The sequence below is a fragment of the Medicago sativa genome, chromosome 6 (genome assembly GCF_051527215.1).
Source record: "Medicago sativa cultivar Bolivia chromosome 6, Bolivia_mono, whole genome shotgun sequence".
Taxonomy (NCBI): domain Eukaryota; kingdom Viridiplantae; phylum Streptophyta; class Magnoliopsida; order Fabales; family Fabaceae; genus Medicago; species Medicago sativa.
In genome coordinates, this window is record NC_140754.1 from 100,831,564 (window position 1) to 100,843,209 (window position 11,646).

The window sequence follows — 11,646 nt, forward strand, 5'->3', positions numbered from 1 at the left end:
AGGGTCGAAAACGAGTAATGTCCCAAATTAACGAGGATATTTTCTTAACCCCCATTTTGGCTGAATTTTTAGAGAATGCAAAAATATCCCATGGAAGTCATAGTTATGTTGTTTACCAATCCAACGAATTGTCACACGCTAAGATTCAATGCAAATCGGCCACATTATGGCCTTCCTAGTAAAAAAGGGTCGAAAACGAGTAATGTCCCAAATTAACGAGGAGATTTTCTTAACCTCCATTTTGGCTGAATTTTTAAAAAATGCAAAAATATCCCATGGAAGTCGTAGCTATGTTGTTTACCTATCCAACGAATTGTCCCATGCTAAGATTCAATACAAACCGGCCACTTTATGGCCTTCCTTATAAAAAAGGGTCGAAAACGAGTAATGTCCCAAATTAACGAGGATATTTTCTTAACCCCCATTTTGGCTGAATTTTTAGAGAATGCAAAAATATCCCATGGAAGTCGTAGTTATGTTGTTTACCTATCCAACGAATTGTCACACGCTAAGATTCAATGCAAATCGGCCACATTATGGCCTTCCTACTAAAAAAGGGTCGAAAACGAGTAATGTCCCAAATTAACGAGGATATTTTCTTAACCCCCATTTTGGCTGAATTTTTAGAGAATGCAAAAATATCCCATGGAAGTCATAGTTATGTTGTTTACTTATCCAACGAATTGTCACACGCTAAGATTCAACGCAAATCGGCCACATTATGGCCTTCCTAGTAAAAAAGGGTCGAAAACGAGTAATGTCCCAAATTAACGCGGAGATTTTCTTAACCTCCATTTTGGCTGAATTTTTAAAAAATGCAAAAATATCCCATGGAAGTCGTAGCTATGTTGTTTACCTATCCAACGAATTGTCCCATGCTAAGATTCAATACAAACCGGCCACTTTATGGCCTTCCTTATAAAAAAGGGTCGAAAACGAGTAATGTCCTAAATTAACGAGGGGATTTTCTTAACCTCCATTTTGGCTGAATTTTTAGAGAATGCAAAAATATCCCATGGAAGTCGTAGTTATGTTGTTTACCTATCCAACGAATTGTCACACGCTAAGATTCAATGCAAATATGCCACATTATGGCCTTCCTAGTAAAGAAGGGTCGAAAACGAGTAATGTCCCAAATTAACGAGGAGATTTTCTTAACCTCCATTTTGGCTGAATTTTTAGAGAATGCAAAAAAATCCCATGGAAGTCGTAGCTATGTTGTTTACCTATCCAACAAATTGTCCCATGCTAAGATTCAATACAAACCGGCCACTTTATGGCCTTCCTTATAAAAAAGGGTCGAAAACGAGTAATGTCCTAAATTAACGAGGGGATTTTCTTAACCTCCATTTTGGCTGAATTTTTAGAGAATGCAAAAATATCCCATGGAAGTCGTAGTTATGTTGTTTACCTATCCAACGAATTGTCACACGCTAAGATTCAATGCAAATCGGCTACATTATGGCCTTCCTACTAAAAAAGGGTCGAAAACGAGTAATGTCCCAAATTAACGAGGATATTTTCTTAACCCCCATTTTGGCTGAATTTTTAGAGAATGCAAAAATATCCCATGGAAGTCGTAGTTATGTTGTTTACCTATCCAACGAATTGTCACACGCTAAGATTCAATGCAAATCGGCCACATTATGGCCTTCCTACTAAAAAAGGGTCGAAAACGAGTAATGTCCCAAATTAACGAGGATATTTTCTTAACCCCCATTTTGGCTGAATTTTTAGAGAATGCAAAAATATCCCATGGAAGTCATAGTTATGTTGTTTACCTATCCAACGAATTGTCACACGCTAAGATTCAATGCAAATCGGCCACATTATGGCCTTCCTAGTAAAAAAGGGTCGAAAACGAGTAATGTCCCAAATTAACGAGGAGATTATCTTAACCTCCATTTTGGCTGAATTTTTAAAAAATGCAAAAATATCCCATGGGAGTCGTAGCTATGTTGTTTACTTATCCAACGAATTGTCCCATGCTAAGATTCAATGCAAATCGGCCACATTATGGCCTTCCTACTAAAAAAGGGTCGAAAACGAGTAATGTCCCAAATTAACGAGGATATTTTCTTAACCCCCATTTTGGCTGAATTTTTAGAGAATGCAAAAATATCCCATGGAAGTCATAGTTATGTTGTTTACCAATCCAACGAATTGTCACACGCTAAGATTCAATGCAAATCGGCCACATTATGGCCTTCCTAGTAAAAAAGGGTCGAAAACGAGTAATGTCCCAAATTAACGAGGAGATTTTCTTAACCTCCATTTTGGCTGAATTTTTAAAAAATGCAAAAATATCCCATGGAAGTCGTAGCTATGTTGTTTACCTATCCAACGAATTGTCCCATGCTAAGATTCAATACAAACCGGCCACTTTATGGCCTTCCTTATAAAAAAGGGTCGAAAACGAGTAATGTCCCAAATTAACGACGATATTTTCTTAATCCCCATTTTGGCTGAATTTTTAGAGAATGCAAAAATATCCCATGGAAGTCGTAGTTATGTTGTTTACCTATCCAACGAATTGTCACACGCTAAGATTCAATGCAAATCGGCCACATTATGGCCTTCCTACTAAAAAAGGGTCGAAAACGAGTAATGTCCCAAATTAACGAGGATATTTTCTTAACCCCCATTTTGGCTGAATATTTAGAGAATGCAAAAATATCCCATGGAAGTCATAGTTATGTTGTTTACTTATCCAACGAATTGTCACACGCTAAGATTCAACGCAAATCGGCCACATTATGGCCTTCCTAGTAAAAAAGGGTCGAAAACGAGTAATGTCCCAAATTAACGCGGAGATTTTCTTAACCTCCATTTTGGCTGAATTTTTAAAAAATGCAAAAATATCCCATGGAAGTCGTAGCTATGTTGTTTACCTATCCAACGAATTGTCCCATGCTAAGATTCAATACAAACCGGCCACTTTATGGCCTTCCTTATAAAAAAGGGTCGAAAACGAGTAATGTCCTAAATTAACGAGGGGATTTTCTTAACCCCCATTTTGGCTGAATATTTAGAGAATGCAAAAATATCCCATGGAAGTCATAGTTATGTTGTTTACTTATCCAACGAATTGTCACACGCTAAGATTCAACGCAAATCGGCCACATTATGGCCTTCCTAGTAAAAATGGGTCGAAAACGAGTAATGTCCCAAATTAACGCGGAGATTTTCTTAACCTCCATTTTGGCTGAATTTTTAAAAAATGCAAAAATATCCCATGGAAGTCGTAGCTATGTTGTTTACCTATCCAACGAATTGTCCCATGCTAAGATTCAATACAAACCGGCCACTTTATGGCCTTCCTTATAAAAAAGGGTCGAAAACGAGTAATGTCCTAAATTAACGAGGGGATTTTCTTAACCTCCATTTTGGCTGAATTTTTAGAGAATGCAAAAAAATCCCATGGAAGTCGTAGCTATGTTGTTTACCTATCCAACAAATTGTCCCATGCTAAGATTCAATACAAACCGGCCACTTTATGGCCTTCCTTATAAAAAAGGGTCGAAAACGAGTAATGTCCTAAATTAACGAGGGGATTTTCTTAACCTCCATTTTGGCTGAATTTTTAGAGAATGCAAAAATATCCCATGGAAGTCGTAGTTATGTTGTTTACCTATCCAACGAATTGTCACACGCTAAGATTCAATGCAAATCGGCTACATTATGGCCTTCCTACTAAAAAAGGGTCGAAAACGAGTAATGTCCCAAATTAACGAGGATATTTTCTTAACCCCCATTTTGGCTGAATTTTTAGAGAATGCAAAAATATCCCATGGAAGTCGTAGTTATGTTGTTTACCTATCCAACGAATTGTCACACGCTAAGATTCAATGCAAATCGGCCACATTATGGCCTTCCTACTATAAAAGGGTCGAAAACGAGTAATGTCCCAAATTAACGAGGATATTTTCTTAACCCCCATTTTGGCTGAATTTTTAGAGAATGCAAAAATATCCCATGGAAGTCATAGTTATGTTGTTTACCTATCCAACGAATTGTCACACGCTAAGATTCAATGCAAATCGGCCACATTATGGCCTTCCTAGTAAAAAAGGGTCGAAAACGAGTAATGTCCCAAATTAACGAGGAGATTTTCTTAACCTCCATTTTGGCTGAATTTTTAAAAAATGCAAAAATATCCCATTTAAGTCGTAGCTTTGTTGTTTACCTATCCAACGAATTGTCCCATGCTAAGATTCAATACAAACCGGCCACTTTATGGCCTTCCTTATAAAAAAGGGTCGAAAACGAGTAATGTCCTAAATTAACGAGGGGATTTTCTTAACCTCCATTTTGGCTGAATTTTTAGAGAATGCAAAAATATCCCATGGAAGTCGTAGTTATGTTGTTTACCTATCAAACGAATTGTCACACGCTAAGATTCAATGCAAATCGGCCACATTATGGCCTTCGTACTAAAAAAGGGTCGAAAACGAGTAATGTCCCAAATTAACGAGTATATTTTCTTAACCCCCATTTTGGCTGAATTTTTAGAGAATGCAAAAATATCCCATGGAAGTCGTAGTTATGTTGTTTACCTATCCAACGAATTGTCACACGCTAAGATTCAATGCAAATCGGCCACATTATGGCCTTCCTACTAAAAAAGGGTTGAAAACGAGTAATGTCCCAAATTAACGAGGATATTTTCTTAACCCCCATTTTGGCTGAATTTTTAGAGAATGCAAAAATATCCCATGGAAGTCATAGTTATGTTGTTTACCTATCCAACGAATTGTCACACGCTAAGATTCAATGCAAATCGGCCACATTATGGCCTTCCTACTAAAAAAGAGGGAGAAGAAAAGAATAGCTCGTCAACACAAGCTAAATGAGGGAGAAGAGAGAAAAGTTCTTTGACAACTCAAGAGAACTTTTGGTGTGTGAAATTGTGAAGGATGAGAGCTCTATTTATAGGTTCTAAGGTTGATGAAAAATGGAAAATTGGTTTAATGCACTTTGATGGGGATTTGAATGAGATTGATGGTTTTGGAATGTGATTTGAATGAATTTTCAAATGGGAGAGTTGACATGTAAAAATGGCATGATTGGTGGCACACTTGAGAAAGGAAGAAAAAAAAAATTGGACCTTGAGACTATATTTTTTGACAATTTTTGGACTCATTAAAAAAGTTAATAAAAACCTAAAGAAGTAATTAAACGAAAAAATAAAAATAAAATGGCAAAATGGAAAATAAAAAAAAATATATAAAAATCAAGACTGAATAAAAATGAAAGATAAAAATAAAAACTAAAAGTTTAATAAAATAAGACTAATAAATAAAAAAAGTGAGAAGAGGTATTGATGATGAAACGCGTTCCTGATGAAAAATGGGAAGAAAGTTTTGACTCTGCACTGATTATGGCATGACTTGGAGGAAAAAATATTTTGGACCCCTGGACACTTAATTCTGGACTCATTGACACTTTGGTTTTTTTTTACTTGGACAATAAAATAAAAGTGACTAAAATAAAATATGAAAAAATGACTAATTAATAGATAAAATAAAAATTGAAAATAAAAATAAAAATTATAAAATTAAATAAAAGATAGAAATAATAAAAAAACTAATAATAAAAATAAAGTGAGAAAAGGGCCCGAATCGGAACAAAAATGAGGTATTTTAAAATACCTTTCTGCCAAAATTTTCACTGAAAAGACAGAATATTCCGGGTCAGAGGACATGTGTCAGTGGGACCTTAGGTCAAAAATTGGAGTAAGACAAATGCAAATCGGCCACATTATGGCCTTCCTACTAAAAAAGGGTCGAAAACGAGTAATGTCCTAAATTAACGAGGAGATTTTCTTAACCTCCATTTTGGCTGAATTTTTAGAGAATGCAAAAATATCCCATGGAAGTCGTAGTTATGTTGTTTACCTATCCAACGAATTGTCACACGCTAAGATTCAATGCTGTCGCGTCATTTTTCGGAGATCAAGGCTATTTGATTAGCTTTTTGACTCACTAGTTATTTCACGACTGAACATTTAATTTTATTAAGAAAAAAGGGAAAAAAGTTCAAACACCCCATTTTGAAAAGATTTTAGGTTCGGGGGTTGGTTATATTTAGGGAAGGTATTAGCACCCTAAATATTCCTAGTACTCTACGAGAACCTCTTGATTTTATTTAACTTTTTGTACTATAAACTTGCTTGCTTTTTTTAAAAAAAAAAAGAAACTTTGAAATGATTAAAAAAGGAAGACCTAATTATCTACATTTTATTGATTTGGAAGGACGAGTGTCCTCTGCCTACGTACCCGTGAGGGATCAAAACCTCGTAGTTCGGGGTTAAAAAAATGACGTTTGATTTGTTTTGTGTTTTTTATTGGTTTTGAAAAAAAGTTTTAAAATAAAAAGTCAAGTGGCAAATGAGAATTGGTTTGTATTTTTTATATTGAAAGAAAAATGGACTCAAGGTATGATTAAATTGATTGAAGTTTGCTTAAGAAATAAAATAAAAAAGAACGATCACTGGATTGAAAATCAAGGTTTATTATGAAAATATTTTTGTGATTTTTGTTATTTGAATGTTTTTGTTGTTTTGGAATATTAAATGAAAATTAAACTAACGGAGCAATAAAAATAAAAGCGCGTGGATTTTTGTAGTGACGTTGGGTCACCACAAAATCCCTAATCTATTTTTTTTTGTATTTTTTGATATATATAAAGCGGTAAAGAAATAAAAGACACACACACACACACACACACACTTTTCTCATTTATATTTACATTGGACCTAAATACATTCTAATTGCTGGATAATAAATGACAATAATTAAAATGCTAAATAGAAATAAAATAAAATGCTAAAAAGAATAAAATGCAAGAAAATAAAAGAAAGGGACAACCGGAGGGACAAAAATTACCGAAGGGACAAAATTCCGAAGGGACAAAAAAAAGAGGGAGAAGAAAAGAATAGCTCGTCAACACAAGCTAAATGAGGGAGAAGAGAGAAAAGTTCTTTGACAACTCAAGAGAACTTTTGGTGTGTGAAATTGTGAAGGATGAGAGCTCTATTTATAGGTTCTAAGGTTGATGAAAAATGGAAAATTGGTTTAATGCACTTTGATGGGGATTTGAATGAGATTGATGGTTTTGGAATGTGATTTGAATGAATTTTCAAATGGGAGAGTTGACATGTAAAAATGGCATGATTGGTGGCACACTTGAGAAAGGAAGAAAAAAAAAATTGGACCTTGAGACTATATTTTTTGACAATTTTTGGACTCATTAAAAAAGTTAATAAAAACCTAAAGAAGTAATTAAACGAAAAAATAAAAATAAAATGGCAAAATGGAAAATAAAAAAAAATATATAAAAATCAAGACTGAATAAAAATGAAAGATAAAAATAAAAACTAAAAGTTTAATAAAATAAGACTAATAAATAAAAAAAGTGAGAAGAGGTATTGATGATGAAACGCGTTCCTGATGAAAAATGGGAAGAAAGTTTTGACTCTGCACTGATTATGGCATGACTTGGAGGAAAAAATATTTTGGACCCCTGGACACTTAATTCTGGACTCATTGACACTTTGGTTTTTTTTTACTTGGACAATAAAATAAAAGTGACTAAAATAAAATATGAAAAAATGACTAATTAAAAGATAAAATAAAAATTGAAAATAAAAATAAAAATTATAAAATTAAATAAAAGATAGAAATAATAAAAAAACTAATAATAAAAATAAAGTGAGAAAAGGGCCCGAATCGGAACAAAAATGAGGTATTTTAAAATACCTTTCTGCCAAAATTTTCACTGAAAAGACAGAATATTCCGGGTCAGAGGACATGTGTCAGTGGGACCTTAGGTCAAAAATTGGAGTAAGACAAATGCAAATCGGCCACATTATGGCCTTCCTACTAAAAAAGGGTCGAAAACGAGTAATGTCCTAAATTAACGAGGAGATTTTCTTAACCTCCATTTTGGCTGAATTTTTAGAGAATGCAAAAATATCCCATGGAAGTCGTAGTTATGTTGTTTACCTATCCAACGAATTGTCACACGCTAAGATTCAATGCTGTCGCGTCATTTTTCGGAGATCAAGGCTATTTGATTAGCTTTTTGACTCACTAGTTATTTCACGACTGAACATTTAATTTTATTAAGAAAAAAGGGAAAAAAGTTCAAACACCCCATTTTGAAAAGATTTTAGGTTCGGGGGTTGGTTATATTTAGGGAAGGTATTAGCACCCTAAATATTCCTAGTACTCTACGAGAACCTCTTGATTTTATTTAACTTTTTGTACTATAAACTTGCTTGCTTTTTTTAAAAAAAAAAAGAAACTTTGAAATGATTAAAAAAGGAAGACCTAATTATCTACATTTTATTGATTTGGAAGGACGAGTGTCCTCTGCCTACGTACCCGTGAGGGATCAAAACCTCGTAGTTCGGGGTTAAAAAAATGACGTTTGATTTGTTTTGTGTTTTTTATTGGTTTTGAAAAAAAGTTTTAAAATAAAAAGTCAAGTGGCAAATGAGAATTGGTTTGTATATTTTATATTGAAAGAAAAATGGACTCAAGGTATGATTAAATTGATTGAAGTTTGCTTAAGAAATAAAATAAAAAAGAACGATCACTGGATTGAAAATCAAGGTTTATTATGAAAATATTTTTGTGATTTTTGTTATTTGAATGTTTTTGTTGTTTTGGAATATTAAATGAAAATTAAACTAACGGAGCAATAAAAATAAAAGCGCGTGGATTTTTGTAGTGACGTTGGGTCACCACAAAATCCCTAATCTATTTTTTTTTGTATTTTTTGATATATATAAAGCGGTAAAGAAATAAAAGACACACACACACACACACACACTTTTCTCATTTATATTTACATTGGACCTAAATACATTCTAATTGCTGGATAATAAATGACAATAATTAAAATGCTAAATAGAAATAAAATAAAATGCTAAAAAGAATAAAATGCAAGAAAATAAAAGAAAGGGACAACCGGAGGGACAAAAATTACCGAAGGGACAAAATTACCGAAGGGACAAGTTAATGTCAAGTGGGTCAAGGATCTTCTTGGTTTATATCATGTATTAAAATGTGTATGATGTATGTATATCAGTTAAGAAGGTAAAAATTCACCTTTGAAGTTTAAGTATGTTATTGTGTAGGGAGATGCGACTCTCGAGATTGTGCAATGAGAATCATACTCTCGTATGCAATACTTGTTGGGTGAAAACGATACTTGTTAAGACATGTTAAGTCATGATTTTATAATTTTTAAAAGTTAAGATTGGTATGAAGGAACTTGGGAACGATGTTTATTTTAAAACTCGTGGAATTATACATTTTCGAAACTGATGAGATACGTCGTAAGCAAACTTACTTAAGGCGTACAAACTTCAGGACCAACTTGTCGTGGGCAAGTTTTGGGCGAGTTGTAAAATCTTTTTCAAATATAGAAACTCGTCCGGTGGTTCTGTAGTACCATTACAAATTCAGTTTTGGGAATGATAAAATCTTTTTAGTCATGTGTATATTCGTTCCAAGAACCTGAATACCAAAGTTTAAGAAAAAGTTTCCTTAAGAAAGATTTTAGAACACGTATCGTTATCATTTAACAAGAGGTGGCACTTGAAAGTATGCACATATTATGGAAACGACAATGTTCGTATAAAGTTAATATCCTACGGGATACACGGAGATATGTTAAGAATGTATGATGTATGTGCAAGTAAATTTGCTAGGAAGTTTCAAGAACATGTTAACCACAATGTTGGATGTTAGATTGTCAGATAAAGTAACAATTTGATTTCACTTCTTGTGTAAAGCTATATGAGATACCCATGAGTTCGGGTGCGATAAGATGCAATGAGATTGCAATGAAATTGGAAGATTTCTCAAGGCTCTGGAAAGAAATAAGAGATTCGTGGAATCGTCTATACGAGTAAAGAATGTAAGAGGCATAAGTCGCAAAATGCGGTAAGAAAGATTATGTATGCATGAAAAGATGTTTTAAAGTTACAAGTAAGCACTGCAGGGCAAACCTGGTTTTCGGTAGGATTCTAGTTAAAAAGCAAATCCTGAGTGTTCATGTTTATGATAAGATATCTTTATGAATGGTTCATGCTAATCGGATAAGATACGAGTCCGAGATAATAATACGTCTATGTGTAGCAAGGTAAGTTCTGAATCATGATGTACTAAGATAACCCTATGTATGAGTGGTATTAATAACAAGAAAGCTATATGCTTATGTATGTGAATCGAGAAACAGGACGAAAAACAAACAATGATGAACTTCTTGGATATGTATGAATAAGAAATGTATGGCTCAGACCATAGATGGTAAGTTTTTGTCATGATGATTGGTAGTCAGTCTCTAAATTTCGAGGACGAAATTTTTTTAAGGGGGGTAGAATGTAATATCCCGCCTGTCAGTATCGGTATATTACCCGTTGACCGTGTCAGATGAATTTAATTCATGGAAAGTAAGTTATTGGAAATATTTTATGACATGCCAGCTATTTACGGGAAAATTATCTGTGTCGGATTTAACCCGTTTAAAGGCAAGGGCATAATGGTAATTTCACGTGGAAAAGATATTTAATTGGTTTTAACCCAAAAATATCTCATTTCCTATTCTCTTTCTCTCTCTTCAAATGTTGGCAAACTTTTTCTCCTCCTTCTCTCTACTCCATCGATCTCTCCTTCTTCTCTCCCTACCTCACCAATTCATCAAGTCTTCTTCATCAAGAATCATGTTCAAGTTTGGTTCTTCTATCATCCTACAAGAGATTGGTACCTTGAGGTAAGCTTCTTTCCACTTCTTCTCCTCTTTATAAGAAATTCAAGGTTAGGGTTTTGTTGTTTGGGAAAGAGGAAGCTAGAGCTTGCTTATGTTATGGTTTTCCCTTGTTCAAGGAAGTAATATGAAGTTGTAGTGAGATGATTTCACTATTTTTCCTTCTCAAGGGAAGTTTAAGAAAACTTAGGGTTTGGTTTGATCAAGAAGCTAAGGCTTTTGTTTTGTTAATTTAGGGCTTATAAGGATCCTATTTCATGGAGTTGGAGAGTGAAGCATGAAAACAACCTTGAAGTTGATTTTGTATTGAAGTCAAGAGTTATGTTTTGGCTCATGGTATGATGAAAGAGGTTTCAAGTTAGGTTTTCTTCAAGATCAAGAAATCATGGTGCTAAGGTTGCAAGAAAGAGCAATAAAATGGATTGGTCTAAGTCAAGGAAGTAAGTGTTCAAAGCTAAGGTTTTGGGTATGTTTGAACTTGGAGCTTGGAGTTGCTTCAAGATTATGATTAGGTGAGTTCCATAGCTAGTTTTTCCTACCCCTTTGGGATTATGATTATGCCATGTATGTTTAGTATGAATAACATGAAATTCTAGGGTTTATGTATTAGTCTAGTTGCCCCTTTTTATGTCATGCATGCTATACATGTTAATACTTGCCATATGCATGTTTTATAAGTTTCCAATGATCAAATATGTTCCAAAACACATAGAGACACTTGGTTTGAGGTTTTTGGGGCAAAAATACCAATTTTAAGTGTTCTGGGCTGTCCTAACTCGCCACGGCGAGTAATTACTCGCTATGGCGAGCTAGAACTGCGAATGGGGGGTCCTGCTCGCCCCCAACTCGCCATGGCGAGCTACCACT